The sequence below is a fragment of the Hemicordylus capensis genome, chromosome 5 (genome assembly GCF_027244095.1).
Source record: "Hemicordylus capensis ecotype Gifberg chromosome 5, rHemCap1.1.pri, whole genome shotgun sequence".
Classification (NCBI taxonomy): domain Eukaryota; kingdom Metazoa; phylum Chordata; class Lepidosauria; order Squamata; family Cordylidae; genus Hemicordylus; species Hemicordylus capensis.
The window spans coordinates 33,253,122-33,269,740 of NC_069661.1; the positions used below are offsets into that span (position 1 = coordinate 33,253,122).

At 44.8% G+C, this 16,619-nt stretch overlaps 1 long non-coding RNA gene across 1 annotated transcript; it reads right to left on the reverse strand.

Moving 5' to 3' along the window:
• Positions 1–12,714: 12,714 nt before the first annotated feature.
• Positions 12,715–16,163, reverse strand: LOC128328473 (uncharacterized). The gene is made up of 2 exons (XR_008309235.1): positions 15,981–16,163; positions 12,715–13,312 (listed from the first exon to the last, which is right to left on the reverse strand). It is a non-coding gene; the product is annotated as an uncharacterized LOC128328473 (long non-coding RNA).
• Between the last annotated feature and the right edge of the window lie 456 nt (positions 16,164–16,619).

The window sequence follows — 16,619 nt, forward strand, 5'->3', positions numbered from 1 at the left end:
TTGACCACAGTATTGCAAATAGGATTTTCACAATATGGATATGGCCTTTGGCTTATTGTTTTAATCTTCATTCCAACTGCAGCTTGCCCACATTCTACGCTCCCTTCTCTTCCTCCCTCCCTCTGTAGTTCCCTCACTGTCTATTAAAATTGTAAGCTCCTTGTGGACAGGGGCTTGTGTATATTGCCTGTGTAACTCTTTTAAGGTGCCATGTACACTGATGAAGCAGTATAAAAAATAAATTACTTAATGATAAGCAGTCTAATGCACTTTTAATTTCTGCATTTGTGAGGATACGGATTTGCTACATTTGATAGTTTATTCAAGACCTTCTACAGTAGTTGAATTTAGCACACTCAGGCAGCATTGGAAAATCTATTTGAAATGCAAATGAATCCTGATTAATTTCAACTTTCATTACCCCTTCTCCCTTCTCAGCATCACTTAGTAGTCTGTAGCACACAAGATATCCATTTCACAATCCAGTTTCTTAAGAAGAACTTGAGCAAAAAACTAGAAAATTATTGGACTGTTGCGATAAACATTGCCTTTGAGCTGGGTAACTGATATAGGAAATCAGTTCAGACTGTCATTCACTCTATAAGCACTTGATTTTTTGCTATAGTGCAAAATAATTGCTGGAAGACAATGTCCTTCATTACTTTCTGCAGCATTTTGGTCTCTTGTGAAGTCTAAGTTCATATAGTTCATCAAAGGATCGGGGACTGCATTGTGCCTCATCATGCTAATGATAGCCTTTCGTTTACAGAAGATGATACTTTTGGATGAGGTTAATCATAGTAGCTCTATAGATGTCAATTACATTCATCAGCACTTTGCAAAACCCAATGATAGGAGTTGGAATCTCACAGTCTTGCTCTGGTTTGGAACAATCTCTTATTAGCTCTCATCTGAGGCTGTAGCTAATACACTAACTTGTGACACATTAAAATTAATAGATTTATTTTAAAAAGGTTCTCTAAGGTAACTTAGTTAGGGGAGAGCTGGTCTTGTGGTAGCAAGCATAACTTGTCCCCTTAGCTAAGCAGGGTCTGCCCTGGTTGCATGTGAATGGGAGACTTGATGTGTGAGCACTGTAAGATATTCCCTTCAGGGGTTGGAGCCGCTCTGGGAAGAGCAGAAGGTTTCAAGTTCCTTCCATGGCTTCTCCAAGATAGGACAAGATTTTTTTATAGGACAAGATTTTTTTATTGAACCAACAAACTACCAAAGCACACAGTACATTGCCAAAGCACAATTATATACAAAGTGGTTGTTTGTACATGATATATCTACAAAGATTTACACACAAGGATTTGGAAACACACAAGTTATGAAGTATATGCAGGTAGTACTGTAACTCAGGGGTGGGGGATTACAAGGCACATCAGGTAATCGGGGGGGGTGGTGGTGGTTACGTCCGACGTCCATTTCCATAATTTGTCCCATTGCTGTTTAGAAGAGATACTCTTGTCTTTTTGCACATAACCATACAAACTTTTCCAGAAGAGATTTACTGTCTCATCTGCGTGAACCTCTTGGTTGCGTCTTCCCTCCCTATTCCTATGCACGAGCATTGCATAAATGACATACAAGTTTACTAATCTGATTACGAGAAGGGGAACATTCCAATTCCCTAGTATGGGGGCACCCGTTCCCTCCCGTTTCCTTGAAGGTTTCTTTCTGGGACCTCGAAAGGAGGTTCTATCGCTCAAACCTGAGGTTAGTTCTTCCCAAGTCTGTTTTTCCAAATCAGGCCACTCTAACAGCTTGCTTACTCCCTGCCACACTCTTTTGGCTACCACACACTCTTTTAAGAAATGTGAGTGGGTTTCCCTGAATGTTTTGCCTAGCTCACTAGCTTTCTGTTTGCAGGTGATTTTAGGGCACTCTTGCTGGTCCTCTGGGAGCCATGGCTTAGCCGCATTAAGTGGTAGTACTTGATGGTATAAGCGCCACCTTGTTTCCCATAAATGGAAAGGGACTTTTTTCTCTTTAAAGAGAGCGATAGGGTGATCGGGTTGCAACAAGTACTGTGAAGTGCGGTGTTTGTAGCGTTTACGTTCTAAATCAGGTTTTAAGAAACCCACTTCTAGAATCTCTCCATAAATTGTTTTCCTTAGCTGCTTAATTGAGGAGGATCCTTTAAATAGATCCGGTTCAACCTTCCATTTTTTAAGTGTGAATAACAAATCTCTCAAGTAGTCTGGGTGTTCTCTTTTTAATACTTGTGTGATATTGCCATTGAAAGATCCTTTCCCCCACCATGCTATGCCCCATGCTGACTTGCGCCAACGCAGAGCGAAAAGCGAGACCCAGGTTTTTTGCAGGAGGTTGAACATATCATGGACATTCACGAAAATCCAGTTTCCAAAATTGTAGGACATGAATTCAGTTACAAAATAGGGTTGCAGGGCAGGTAGGGCTAGGCCTCCCCATTCAACCTCCTTAAATGCTACCGCACGGGCCAAAGGGAAGGACACTGTGTGCCATACTAGACGGAAGATCTGGCTTTCAACTCTCCAAGATAGGGCTGAGAGAGATTCCTGCCTGCAAGATTTACACACAAGGAGAAGCCACTTTAGAGAAGCCACTGCCAGTCTGTGTAGACAATACTGAGCTAGATGGACCAATAGTCTGACTCTGTATACAGCACCTTCCTATGTTCCATTGGATCCATGGTTCCGCATTACATGTGAATACGGTCAGTGTAAAACTGTGGTTTGCTGCAAGCTACTGACAGGGGCTTATAATCTCATTCCTTCACGTGCAAAGGGCAGGAAGCCTCAGGCTCATTGCAGCTTCTTCCCATAATGACAAAACATGATTTGTTGTTACATCTGAATGTGACCACATAATAAAACATGCTAAGCAGGTTTGTCTAGCAGGGTGGGAGGAAAGCATTTGCTTTCTATAACTCCTCTAATTGGTAGCAAAAATCTCTTACAACAGCCCTGAGCCTTATCCTAGGGATATACCACTGGTTGATAGAAAGCCATGAGATATGAGGGCTAGGCCTCCCTGCTCAACCTCCTTAAATGCTACCGCACAGGCCAAAGGGAAGGACACTGTGTGCCATACTAGACAGAAGATCTGGCTTTCAACTCTCCAAGATAGGGCTGAGAGAGATTCCTGCCTGCAACTTTGGAGAAGCCACTGCCAGTATGAAGACAATACTGAGCTAGATAGACCAATGGTCTGACTCAGTATGCGGCAGCTTCCTATAATCCTAACAAAAATAATGCAAATACATATGCAGAAGCAGCTGTCTAAATAATACAGAAATAAACAGCAGATGCTTAAAATATCTAGTAAAGCATAAAGTTGCATTATAATACATGTCTACTGCTCAAAACTGTGAAGTGATGATAGAGTGCTGATCCTTCAGCCTAGTGCAGGGAGAATTTCACTAAAGGAGAAACGTCCAGGTCAGGGTCCTTTCTGTTTCTTGCTTTAGCTCATGGTGCATTCCTTTAGATCATGGTGCATTCCAACACAGAGTGATGCTTCAGTCTACTTGTAGATGTGACATAAGCAGTTCATATGTTACTTTTGTGTTTAGGTGCTGTTTCCACATCATATAGTCCCGTATTACTCCAGTAATATATGAAAATAAGAACCAAAGTGTATGAGTGTGCTACCATGGTTACTTCCTGTTTCAGAGCTGTCTCTGGGACTGTGTGACTCCACACAACCATGTCATTGCACCTATCACAGGCCTGTTCTCCTCAGTTCTGTACCAGCATAAGCAGATCATATGACTTGGCTTCTGTGTTTCAAGACAATTTATTGTTACAGGTTTGTCTTAAAGCTGTGCCTAATCAGTGTCAGAGATCTGACAAAAGAACATTAATTTTCTTTGATGGTAAGTAGCTTTCTTTTATGGGAGTTTGTTGTTAGTAGGGTTGCTATATTCAACCTTCCCAAACCCAGGTGGCCTAATTTGCACATTATGCAAATTATGCAGCAACTAATCTGCATTTTATTTATTTATTTATTTGACAGATTTGTATACTTTCCCCTTCTTCTCTGCTCTTCCATGTGATCGCATCCAGAGTAAAATCCAGGCAATCTGGGCAGGGCATTTGAAATCCGTGTAAATTATTATTTCTTGTTTACACAGTCAGACAGGTGTTATTGACTGGTTTGTTTTATCCAAACATCGAGTCCTTCCCAAGGACCTAGGATGGCTGAATTTTATCATCAATACTGTTGGTTATTATAGATATCGTCGCAAAATACAGGCTGTTCCCAGTAAAGTTGCTTTTTGTAATTGGCAGATTGTGATTTCTGTGGCCCCTATGGTGTTGAGGTGCTCTTCAAGTTGTTTTGGAATTGCACCTAGGGCGCCAATTACCACTGGGATTACCTGGGTCTCTTTCTGCCACAGCCTTTCAATTTCAATTTGTAGATCTTTGTATTTTGTGATTTTTTCTATTTCTTTTTCTTCTATTCTGTTATCCCCTGGTATTGCTTTGTCGATTATTTTGACTAGTTTTTCTTTCTTCTCGACTACAGTTATATCTGGTGTATTGTGTGTCAGATGTTTGTTGTTGTTTGTTGTTGTTATTATTATTACATTTATATCCTGCTCTTCCTCCAAGGAGCCCAGAGCAGTGTACTACATACTTAAGTCTCTCCTCACAACAACCCTGTTAAGTAGGTTAGGCTGAGAGAGAAGTGACTGGCCCAGAGTCACCCAGCAAGTATCATGGCTGAACGGGGATTTGAACTCCGGTCTCCCCAGTCTTAGTCCAGCACTTTAACCACTACACCACGCTGGTTTTGTGGCAAGTTTTTTCAAATGGACCTGAGTATTGACTTTTTAGCAAAACCCCTTGTCAGTATACCTGAAATGCAGTCAGTTTCCAAGCAATCATAGATATAAGAAATGGCTGAGGCTTGAGTTTAGGAAGTACACTGAAGTACTCCCAAAATGGTGAGGTGAACAGGTCTGGGAACAGCTCAGTGGTAGAACATCTGCTTTATATGCAGAAGGTTGAAGTTTCAGTCCCAGACATCTCCATGGAGTCTGGGAAAGACTCCTTCCTGAAACCTTGGAGAAGCTGTTGCTGGTCAGTGTTGATAATACTGAGCTAGATGGACCAATGGTCTGACTCGGTATAAGGCAGTTTCCTATGTTCCTACATTCCACTGAGTGAAGAAGACCTATCCCATCTTTCCCAGCTGCACCCATGCTTCTGCTTAAAGCCAAGATGATGGATGATATTAGCATAGCAGATACGATGAGGTTTCTGCAAGGAAATTGTGGACAGTTTTAAACCCTATGGAAGGACTATGCAAACACATGTAGTTGGAGCTCTTCTTGTTCTCAGCATCATAGTACATCTCCTTAGCAATAAACCAGTAACATTAGCTGAACCTGCACAGAGCATCTGTGCGGTAGTTCACTTCCTTTTGGGGGTTAGTTGGGAGAGTTTGTTTGGCTGGTCCTCCCGCAGCTCTCTCACTCGCTCTGTCCCCCCCACAACAGCTCTCTTGCTCGCTCTGCCCCCCCCACGCCTTTCTCGCTCGCTCCGCCCCCCCACTGCCTCTCTCACTCGCTCTGTCTCTCCCCCGCGCGCCTCTCTCGCTCGCTCTGTCTCTCCCCGCGCGCCTCTCTCGCTCGCTCTGTCTCTCCCCCACGCGCCTCTCTCGCTCGCTCTGTCTCCCCCGCGCGCCTCTCTCGCTCGCTCTGTCTACCCCGCGCCTCTCTTGCTCGCTCTGTCTCCCCCCGCGCCACTCGTGCTTGCGCTCTCTCTCTCCCCCCCACGCCGCTTGTGCTCGCGCTCTCTCCCCCCCCGCGCCGCACGTGCTCGCACTCTCCCCCCCCACGCGCCTCTCTTGCTCGTGCTCTCTCTCCCCTATGCGCCTCTCTCACTCACGCTGTCTCTCTTCCCCATGCCTCTCTCGCTCGTTCTGTCTCCCCCTCCCCGCACGCCTCTCTCGCTCGCTCTGTCTCCCCCCGCGCCTCTCTTGCTCGCTCTGTCTCCCCCCCGCACCGCTCGTGCTTGCGCTCTCTCTCCCCCCTGCGCCGCTCGTGCTCGCGCTCTCTCTCCCCCCCCGCGCCGCTCGTGCTCGCGCTCTCTCTCCCCCCCGCGCCGCTCGTGCTCGCGCGCTCTCTCTCCCCCCCCGCGCCGCACGTGCTCACGCTCTCTCTCTCCTCCACGCGCCTCTCTCGCTTGCGCTCTCTCTCCCCCACGCGCCTCTCTCGCTCGTGCTCTCTCTCCCCTATGCGCCTCTCTCACTCACGCTGTCTCTCTCCCCCATGCCTCTCTCGCTCGTTCTGTCTCCCCCTCCCCGCGCGCCTCTCTCACTCGCTCTGTCTCTCCCCCGCGCCTCTATCACTCGCTCTGTCTCCCCTTCCCCACGCGCCTCTCTCGCTCGCTCTGTTTCTCACCCCCGCGCGCCTCTCTTGCTCGCTCTGTTTCTCACCCCCGCGCGCCTCTCTTGCTCACCCTGTCTCCCCCCCACCTGCCTCTCTCAGTCGCTCTCTCAGCCACCACCAGGCCCGCCAGCGTGGGCCAGCCAATTCTCCTCCTCCTGGGTGTGCCAGCCAATCAGGCGCCTCCGCAGCCCAGCCAATCAGCTGGGCTTCCAGGACGCATTTTCCCCAGGCACACCTAGGAGGAAAATATATATATATATATATATATATATGTTATTAAACCACACAGTGGGGATCATTGCATTCATAGATGTTTTCCACACAATGCCAGAGATGAGGTGTGATATTGGAAAAATCTAGGCCCTTCTCATTGGGTAGCAAGCCATCTGAAAAAGCCATAGTTTATTTGTCAAGTTTTGCAAGTTGACAGATCAGTTTATGATAATTTATAGGAAGTCAAGATGAAAAGCTGAATCAAGTTTAAACATTTTCTGCTATTATTCGGCACCGGTATCAGCTGTTAGCAACATCTTCCATGACAATTTTAGACACAGCAGGACAAATACAAAGGGATAAATGAGTAAAGACGGAGAGATACTTCTGTATGACTAATCAAGAGCAAGTTCTAGGGATGAGTGCAAATCTAGCTCGAATCAATTTGAATTTGAATCTAACTCAAATTGATTGGCGTTCAAAACCATTGAATAGAGTGGAGGTTCACTCAGATCGATCCGAATTTGCCCACAGTCAAATAGAATTAGGTCAAATTTGACCCAATTTGATTCGACTGTGTGCAAATTCGAATTTCAATTTGTAGATCATTGTATTTTGTGATTTTTTCTATTTCTTTTTGTTCTATTCTGCTATCCCCTGGTATTGCTATGTCGATTATTTTGACTTGTTCTTCTTTCTTCTTGACTACAGTTATATCTGGTGTATTGTGTGGCAGATGTTTGTCTGTTTGTAGTCGGAAGTCCCATAATATTTTTACATCTTCATTTTCTTTAACTTTTTCAATTAATAATAAGTCAGACAGGTGTTATTGACTGGTTTGTTTTATCCAGACATCAAGTCCTTCCCAAGGACCTGGGATGGCTGAATTTTATTATCAGTGTTGTTGCTGTTATCATAGATATCGTCGCAGAATATAGGCTGTTCCCAGTAAAGTAGCTTTTTGTAATTGGCTGATGGTGATTTCTGTGGCCCCTATGGTGTTGAGGTGCTCTTCAAGTTGTTTTGGAATTGCACCTAGGGCACCAATTACCACTGGGATTATTTTGGTCTTTTTCTGCCACAGCCTTTCAATTTCAATTTGTAGATCTTTGTATTTTGTGATTTTTTCTATTTCTTTTTCTTCTATTCTGCTATCCCCTGGTATTGCTATGTCGATTATTTTGACTTGTTTTTCTTTCTTCTCGACTACAGTTATATCTGGTGTATTGTGTGGCAGATGTTTGTCTGTTTGTAGTCGGAAGTCCCATAATATTTTTGCATCTTCATTTTCTACAACTTTTTCAATTGTATGGTCCCACCAATTTTTGGCTACAGGTAGCTTGTATTTTTTGCAGATGTTCCAGTGTATCATCCCTGCTACCTTGTCATGCCTTTGTTTGTAGTCAGTCTGTGCAATCTTTTTACAACAGCTGATTAGGTGGTCCACTGTTTCATCTGCTTCTTTACAAAGGCAGCATTTGCTGTTTGTTGTTGATTTTTCGACTTTTGCTTTTATTGCATTTGTTCTTAGTGCCTGTTCTTGTGCAGCCAGTATTAAACCCTCTGTTTCTTTCTTCAAGTTGCCATTCTTAAGCCATTGTCAGGTCTTGGTGATGTCTGATTTTCCAGTTATATTGTGCAAATATTGACCATGCAGTGGCTTTTATTCTTATTCTTATTCTTACATTTATATCCCGCTCTTCCTCCAAGGAGCCCAGAGTGGTGTACTACATACTCTTTCACAGTTTCTCTTTCACAACAAGCCTGTGAAGTAGGTTAGGCTGAGAGAGAAGTGACTGGCCCAGAGTTCCCCAGAAAGTATCATGGCAGAGTGGGGATTTGAACTCGTGTCTCCCCGGTCCTAGTCCAGCCCTCTAACCACTACACCACGCTGGTAAATCTGGGTGGAATTTAGCAGCTGGGCTGAGGAGCCAAAATCCAGGGACAACCCTAAATTCCGGGGGACATGGCAACCCTAATTGTTGGGGGATGGTCTTTGGACACATATATCTCTCTGGGATATTTATCAAGGGTGGTTCCTGAGTAGGGTGTGTGTGTTGAGTGAGCAAGCATCTCCTCAGACAAGTAGTTTGCCCCCCTCCACCCCCCATTTCTGTTTCAGAAGTCTAGCACATGAGTCAAAACTTGCCCACTCATAAATGCAAGTTGCCCCTTCTGTGCCCACCATCCCCCATTGAGGGTAGAACATGTCCTACCCTCTTCCAGATAAGGGGAGAGGACTGGTGTAAGGTACTGTATGTGAAGGAACAAAACAAACAGGGAGGGAGGGAGGTGCCTGGGAGTTGACTGAAGGCCCTTGAAGTACACAAGTTTCTCCCTCCTCCCTCATCTTGATGGGAAGAAGCGGCTCTGCTGCTCCCTCTCATCAGGTAGGAATGTAGGAGCTCACTATGCACATGCTGCTTGTCTGCACCTCTGCATTAATACATTTGTTTAAAAAATAAATATTATTAAAAACCCGCACAAGTTTCTAGTATTCTCTCCTCCAAAGGAAATCTAGTATTTGGGATCAACTATTTCCTTTGGACCTTCTCAGGTTCGGTTTCCTTTGGAACCTACCTTTTACTGCTTGGGGCTTGGGGAGTGAGCAGCAATGTGAACAGGGCCGTTTGGGAGGACTTGGATTGAACACCCACTCCAGGAAGAACCTGGCTTGTAGCATTCAAGTTGACTATGACTGAATGTTCAAAAATTCCAATTCAGTCTGCTACAAAGCTGTGACTGAAATAATTGAAATGTGCAAAACAAAGACAGTCAAGGATATATTAGACTTCTTTAAGGTCAGTCATTTTTCTGAGTTCACTTCTCTTTTCATTTAAAAAGGAATGTTGCAGTGGTCTGAATAGGTACTCAAAGTTTAAAAAGAGGACAGTTTGACTCAGTGGCTTAGAATAAATCACAGCCATAAAAATAACACATTTAAAGGCTGACATCCTGAAATATAGCATCCGGAAAGGATTTTGGCCACCTTAGCATGCTGAACTATCTCCCCTTCCTATTTCCCTTTTGACTGTAACTGTAAATCTATCAGCCACTAAAACTGCATCCAATACATTAAGTTAAGTTGGACGTGAGGCATTGGAAGAGTTGCTGTTTTCTGACGTTAGCACAGAAGACTCTAGGAAAGCAATTGTGTATTTGCTTTGCTTTGCTTTGCTCATTCAGTGGATGGTGAAAGGGCATGTGGAATGGTCATCTAAACAAAAAGCTTATTTGGGCACCTGTTCCAAGATGTTGTCCTGGTTGTTGCTCACCCAAAACACAAGTCTCTGGGTGGTTTACAACCAAATAATAAAAACAGATAAAAAGATTAAAACATTACAACAATTAAAATTTAAAATGTTAAAACTATTTAAAACACAATTAAAACAATATCTAATTAAAATTCTCTGAATTCTTAGAAATTTAGTATTGAAGAATAATACATAATAAAACATATTTTATTAAACATATATATGATAAGATTCAGTTAACACACTTAATGAAAGTTTTTGGATAAATTTCATTTCATTTCCGGATCGGCCACCCACACAATTGCCAGCTCTGTGATGGAGCCGGCGGGGGCTGGGGGGAGCGAGGGCCGATCGGCCCCTGGAAGCTCCAGCATGCCCTGCATGAGCGTGCAGGGCATGCTGCCGAGACCCCTGGAGCCAGGAGGCGGCTTTTTGCCTCCCCTCCAGGGGTCTCCTTGTGAGTAGCCGTGCTGTGGAGCAGTGCCGCAGCTACTCACGATTTTTAAAACCAGGTTTGCAGAGCGCTCGCTTTGCAAACCTGGTTTAAGGGCAGGGGTAGTTAGGCGGGTTACCCGCTTAGGAACTACCGGGCTTGCAGACGAGCCCAGTGGTCCACACGATGGGATGAAATCAGGCTAGCCTCCGCTAGCCCGATTTCGTCCCATCGTGTGAATAGCCTCAATGTATATCACTATATATTGTGAAGTGTGTGTATTCAACATACTTATTTTGAAATATCAGACTTAAATCCTTGGGGACCTGGGGTGTGTGGAGGCCCTGGACGTTGAGGGGCTGGGGACCCATTTTAAAATCTCATCTGGGCCCATTCCAACCTTGCTATGCCCCTGGCAGAATAGATACATATGTATTGATCATTACACATGGGTTTCTGCACAACACCTGCACAGAAGAAACTTCCATGTAGAAAATGTGTCTCTTGTAAATTGACCCTGAATTTTCCATCCATGACTGGGATATCTGAGCGTCAGAGTCAATAATAAAAGAACAGCACACTGCTTGTGACAGGAAGGGGCAAATGACAATGATTTCTTAGTTTGGCAGGGGCTGGTTTTGGCCCTGGCAGAACTTGGCTATCTGCTCCTGTTGCAAATTCCTCTGTCTAGTGTTGCAAACTAATGTATCCTCCTCTCTCCAGGTGCCAAAGTAAGCACTAGTGTGGTGAATGCACATATACCCCATCATGAGACAACAGTCACCACAAGACAAAGAATGGCAGGAATCATTCACTGGTTTATAGGCTCCCCCTGCCACCTTCTTCTTCCCTTATTTTGCTAGTGGCTATTTGGGCAGGTGATCCTCTAGGACAGGGTCTCTCAACGTGTGGGTCCCCAGATGTTATTGGACCAACTCCCATAATCCCCAGCCCCAGTGGCCTTTGGTTGGGAATTATGGGAGTTGAAGTCCAATTACATCTGGGGACCCACACGTTGAGAAACCCTGCTCTAGGACAAAGTCATGTTTTTTTAAAAAGCATGAGATGAGACAGAAAATGACATTTGGAATCCTCACATAACTCCTGACTTTTGTTCTAAGTCTTTAACAGAGATGGCTCATGTTTTCAGGTTTTGATCAACAACCATGTCAAGATGGTACAGTGTTCTAGTCTAGATGGTACAGTGTTCCTTTTAATAGAGATTTCCAGATATTGTTGACTACAAGTCCCATCATCCCTGTTTGGACAGGGGCGTAATGTCAGTGCTTGCCCTAGGAGCTATTTCCCCTAGATAACGCCCCTGATTACATATGACCCAGGCCAATGACTTCTTATGGCATTGACACCTGCCCAGATTTCCACTTCGTAAAGTTCAAGACCCTATTGAAGTAGGAGGATTTAATTTTACACATTTTCAGGCTTATTAATGGGCATTTATTTTATCTTCAGGTCTTCGTCACACCTTGGGCACAGCTTGAGAGTTATTTGACCCCACTGAAATCTTGGCAGGTGCTCAGTTCTTCATTTGTTCGTGGAGCTGGGTCATTACCGGGAGTTAAAGCTGCAAGGCATATATGGACAAATTTGGGTTCTAGAAATGGTTTTGATCCTTTCCAGCATGAAAAGCCTACGTTGTGGATGAATCCCTGTTTGAAGATTGCTCGTAAATCTTTTTATTGGGTTAACTGAGCCTCCCGCAACATGATTACACTAGATCTCAGGCTGTTTTTAAATCTATTAACACTTTGGGAATTGAGTTGGATATACCCTCAAATGCTAACATTTGAGGGCAGTTTATTCAGCTAAAGGGCAGTTTATTCAGGGCAGTTTATTCAGCTAAAGTATTTACTATCATCACTCTTTGGTCCTGATGTGATTGCAGCTTCTGAAACACCATTTTTAGCCTACTTTCTAGTAGGCTTATGAGATCACCCAGCATTCTCTGTGTGTGTCCGTGTGTATGTCTGTCCATGTGTGTGTCTGTCCATGTGTTTCCCCCTATCAACTTCTCAACACATGGACCAATATGAACTAAACCAGGTACAGTTGTAGGGATACATAGGGACACCTCAATGACATAGTTTGTGATGATGTCACCCACCCTGATCCAAGATGGTGGATGCATAAACTTTGGAGGCACAATTGGCGTGGTGTGTGATGAAGTCATCCACTCCAATTCAAGATGGTACCCACGTGAACATCTGAGGCGCAAGCAAGCTAATTGCCTAACCAATTTGAACCAAATTTGCTACAGCTGTAGGGACACATAGGGATGCCCTAATGGTGTAGTTTGTGATGATGTCATCCACTCCAATTCAAGATGGTGGAGCTCTTCCAGGACAGCATTCCAAAGCTGAGGGGCTACAGCCAAAAAGGCCACTTGTTTAATGTACAATGGAGTACGATTTCAGCTTTTTGCATAATTTATTTGCTACTCATTAAAAGTCTGTACAGTTTTATGGATGAGGTGGGGGCATTGTGAAGCTATAGGTTCCAGCCTTCCCCTCATAGAATATCATGATCCCAGATCTGAGTTCATGTGTCTCAATTGCTCGGCAGTGCCCACGATGACATATAATCGAATGTGCTACTTCCATTTGTACTCAGATGAACTTCTGGATAGGGCTACATATTCCCCTGAGCAGCATAAAGCAGTAGAGCCCAGACAAGAAAAAATTAACTTGCTCTTTCAGATTTGTAGGTTTTTCCAGCCTTGTGATCAAAGTTTCAACCCAACGCCTAAATGGGACAGACTCAACTGTCTCCATTCTGTCTGCAGTTCCATTCAGGACTGGCTTTCTTTGGAATCTAAAGTGCATGCTCCCCTTAAGAGCTGGGATATTGATACAGCAAATGCAGTTTCCTCTCTCTCCTCTCATCTCCACAGCCAACACAGTGAGTGTTAACCAGCTGGTCTCATTAGCAGATGGCTCAACAGCTGCCAATATATTGGAACTCTTCCCACGTACCTGGTGGAGGGTGGGGAATTTTACCCTCTCAGTTCTGAAAACACAAGCAAAAGAGGGAGGGAGAGAAGATAAGTGGTGGGGGGAGAGAATGAGAAATCAGTATTGATAGATTCTCTGCATTCTGAGGGGGCAGACAGTGTGAAGCAAATGACTCAGAGAGATATAGTACTTTGCTGCAAACTGGTGTCGCCATTGTTTCTGGCAGAGCAGCCCAAATTCACATCCCACTATATGTATTTAAGGGGACTTGCACCCTTTTGTATGAGGTTAGCTTAACAAATGTTTACATGAAATAAAGTACTTTGCAGAACAGCCAGCAGTTATTATAATCAACTACTTTTTAATTCATGGAAGAGCTCCTGTGATGTGACTGCACTGCCTAAAATCTGCACAACTGCAGTCCTCTTAGAAACAGTACTGGACTCATACAAATAAAACTGCCAGCATTATATCTCCTGTGGAGACTATTCTTCCACAGGCATCTGCTTTTATTGTGTGAGTCTCTGTGATGGCTCCTGTATCCACTGCAACTATTTATCTCCTATAGTCCTCTCCTATAATATCTACTGCCCTTCATAGTAGGGGAATGCTATGGGCTGGGGTGTTACACCAATGAGGAAGTCCAAAATTCTAAAACATAAAAAGGATTTATTGTTTTGTGAAAAGACAAATGAGAAGTTGATCTTTTCCAAGAAATACACAGTTCAAAGCACACCCAGTTACAGTTTGCCCTTCTTCAGTCTGTATCCCTTTCTCCCAGCTTCTTCCTTGGCAGTTAAGTTCCAGCAGACTCTACAACACACTTCTACAGAACTCCTCTTGTCAGTCTAAGCACCTGGCAACAGTTGCCATCAGTGCCAGCTCAAGGGGTTGTGGTGCCCTTGGTCAATTTTGCTCTGGCATCCCCCTCCCATCTCTCTCTCTCTTTCTCTAAGGCGTATCTCTCGCTAATCCCATGTGTGGCAGCTCTCGCGAGATTTCACAAGAGAGGGGAAGGGGAGAGGAAGACGAGCAGCCAGCGAGAGAAAGTGGCTGCCAGGCTGTCTGCTGGATGGTGAGAGGAAGTGGGTTGTGAGAGGAAGTGGCGGCCAGGCCAGCCTGCTGCTGGGCAGAGGAATCTGTGGCCAGACCAGGTGGGGAGAGGAAGCTGTGGCCAGGCTGGCGGTCAGGGGAGAATGAACTGGGGCTGAAGGGACGGGGGAGAATGGCTGAAGGGATGTGGGGAAAGATGGGGAGAACTAGGGGCGCAGATGATTTGCACCAGGTCAGCTAGTTTACTCCCCCCCCCCGAGACACCACCACCCCACCTCAGGATTCAGGTTCAGAAGGAGCAATGTGGACCATTGCTTCCTCAGACAAGCAGCATGTTGGACACAATTTCTGACTCCCTTGCATTGTCCTTAGACCATATTCAGTTTGGACTAGTAGAGATCAGGGGCAAATTTGAAAAAGCAGGCCTGAAAGAACCACTTCAACATAGTTCCTTCCTATGCTGCACAATAAGTTCAGAAGTCCATTATTACAAAGGAGCAGGTGTCCATTCCACAGCTTCTTCCCATGCCAGTGTTGCTGCAGTACCTTGGAGAAATGGCACTGGTGTGGGAAGAAGGCATGCCATACTTCCAACAGCAGCAAGTAGCTGCCGCAGCTCCCATACCAGTAGGTAGAATGAAAAGAAATTGTGAAAACCTGATACATCAGCCATACTGAAGTTACCTGGTAATGCCCCCATGTGGCTGTGGCTTTATGTTGGGGAGAGGGGCTTAAAGTACAGATGCCCTTTCACATGGGACCTCTATACTGTCCTTCTACACAGCTGTGAACACATGTACATGTTTTTGTACATGTGTTCACTTTAAAAATGAATCTGAGTACATCTGTGCCTGAATAAAATTAGTTTTGCATTTTAAAAACCCCACTACGTTTCAGAATGATGCCTGTGTAATTCACAATATGCATAATAATCTGAGGCACCTTTATAAATGTGAAAGGGATTATTAAGGATGATAAGGAGAATGCAGAGAAGCTGAATGAGTTCTTTGCATCTGTCTTCAGGGTCAAGGATACTGACCATATACCCACTCCAGAACTGAGCTTCTCAGGCTTGGAGGCTGAAGAACTGGGCCAATTTCCAAACACGTGTAGACCCACAAAATTGAAAGACGGTCCTAAATATACATGTATGTGGGGATTTTACTATCTATATTCTGTCCTTTCTCCAAGGAGCTCAGGGCTCCTTGTACCACCCCACCCGCTCCCAATTTATTCTGACAACAGTCCTGTGAGGCAGATTAGGATGAGAGAGTATCTGGCCTATGATTACCCAGTGAGTTTCACAGCTGAGCAGGGAGGGACCCGAACCCAGGCATTCCCAATCCTAACCCAACATTCTAATCACTACTCCACACTGCCTCTCAAGTGTTGGTTCACTTACCTCAGAGTAAGTCCCATTGAGTACAATGGGGTTTACTTCTGAGTAGACATGACTAAGCTGCTCATGATCCGGTGGGGAAGGAAAACCTCTGTACACCACCTAGAGATTTACATATCAGGCAGTGGTACAAACATATGATAAATAAATAAATAAAAACCTGCAGCACCAAAGCTGGGCTGCTCACCTCTTTTTCTTTACTTAAAGAGATATCAGCTTTAAACAAACAAACAAACAAACAAATACTCATCCAAAGAGTAACAAATTTTACCCTCATAGATCCTTCCTCATTTGGTGTCTCTCCCTTCACTGCAGTGCACTCCAAGCAGAAGCAACTTGGTTTTCTCCTGTGCTCAACCCACACCCCAATCACCTACCCAAGCACAGGCAGCCCACAACAAGCCTTTTCTCCTCGCTCAACAGCCCCCCCCCATAGCAGCACCTTCCTACCCAGCCCTCCACTCCACTACCTCCACATCAAAAACCAGCGTGAAAGATCCAGTTCCCTGATTGGCTACAGAGCCAATCAGCGAAGCAGATTTTTGACCTGTTTTGTTTTTACTGGGGGAGGAGGTGGAGACATAAGGAAGGTTGCTGCTGCTTCTTCCTGTGTCATCTGCTGTAACAGCAAAGCGCCCTGCTACTGTCCTTCCCTCAGGGCCAGTGATCTGTCTCCTGCATTGTCCCTGGCCCTCTCAGCCCCCATGTGGCAAGAGAATGGCACCCATAAACCTACTGAGCCCCTGGCTGGTGCCATTTTGGCCATCCATCCAGATGCCCCTGGTTGCCATGCTTAACTCACTAACTCCCAGGCCAAGCAACATATAAACACATAAACAATTCTTAACCAGTCAGTTATTCACATGACCTACCCAGATCCTGCTCTGCTTTTTCAGTGTCCAATAGTTTG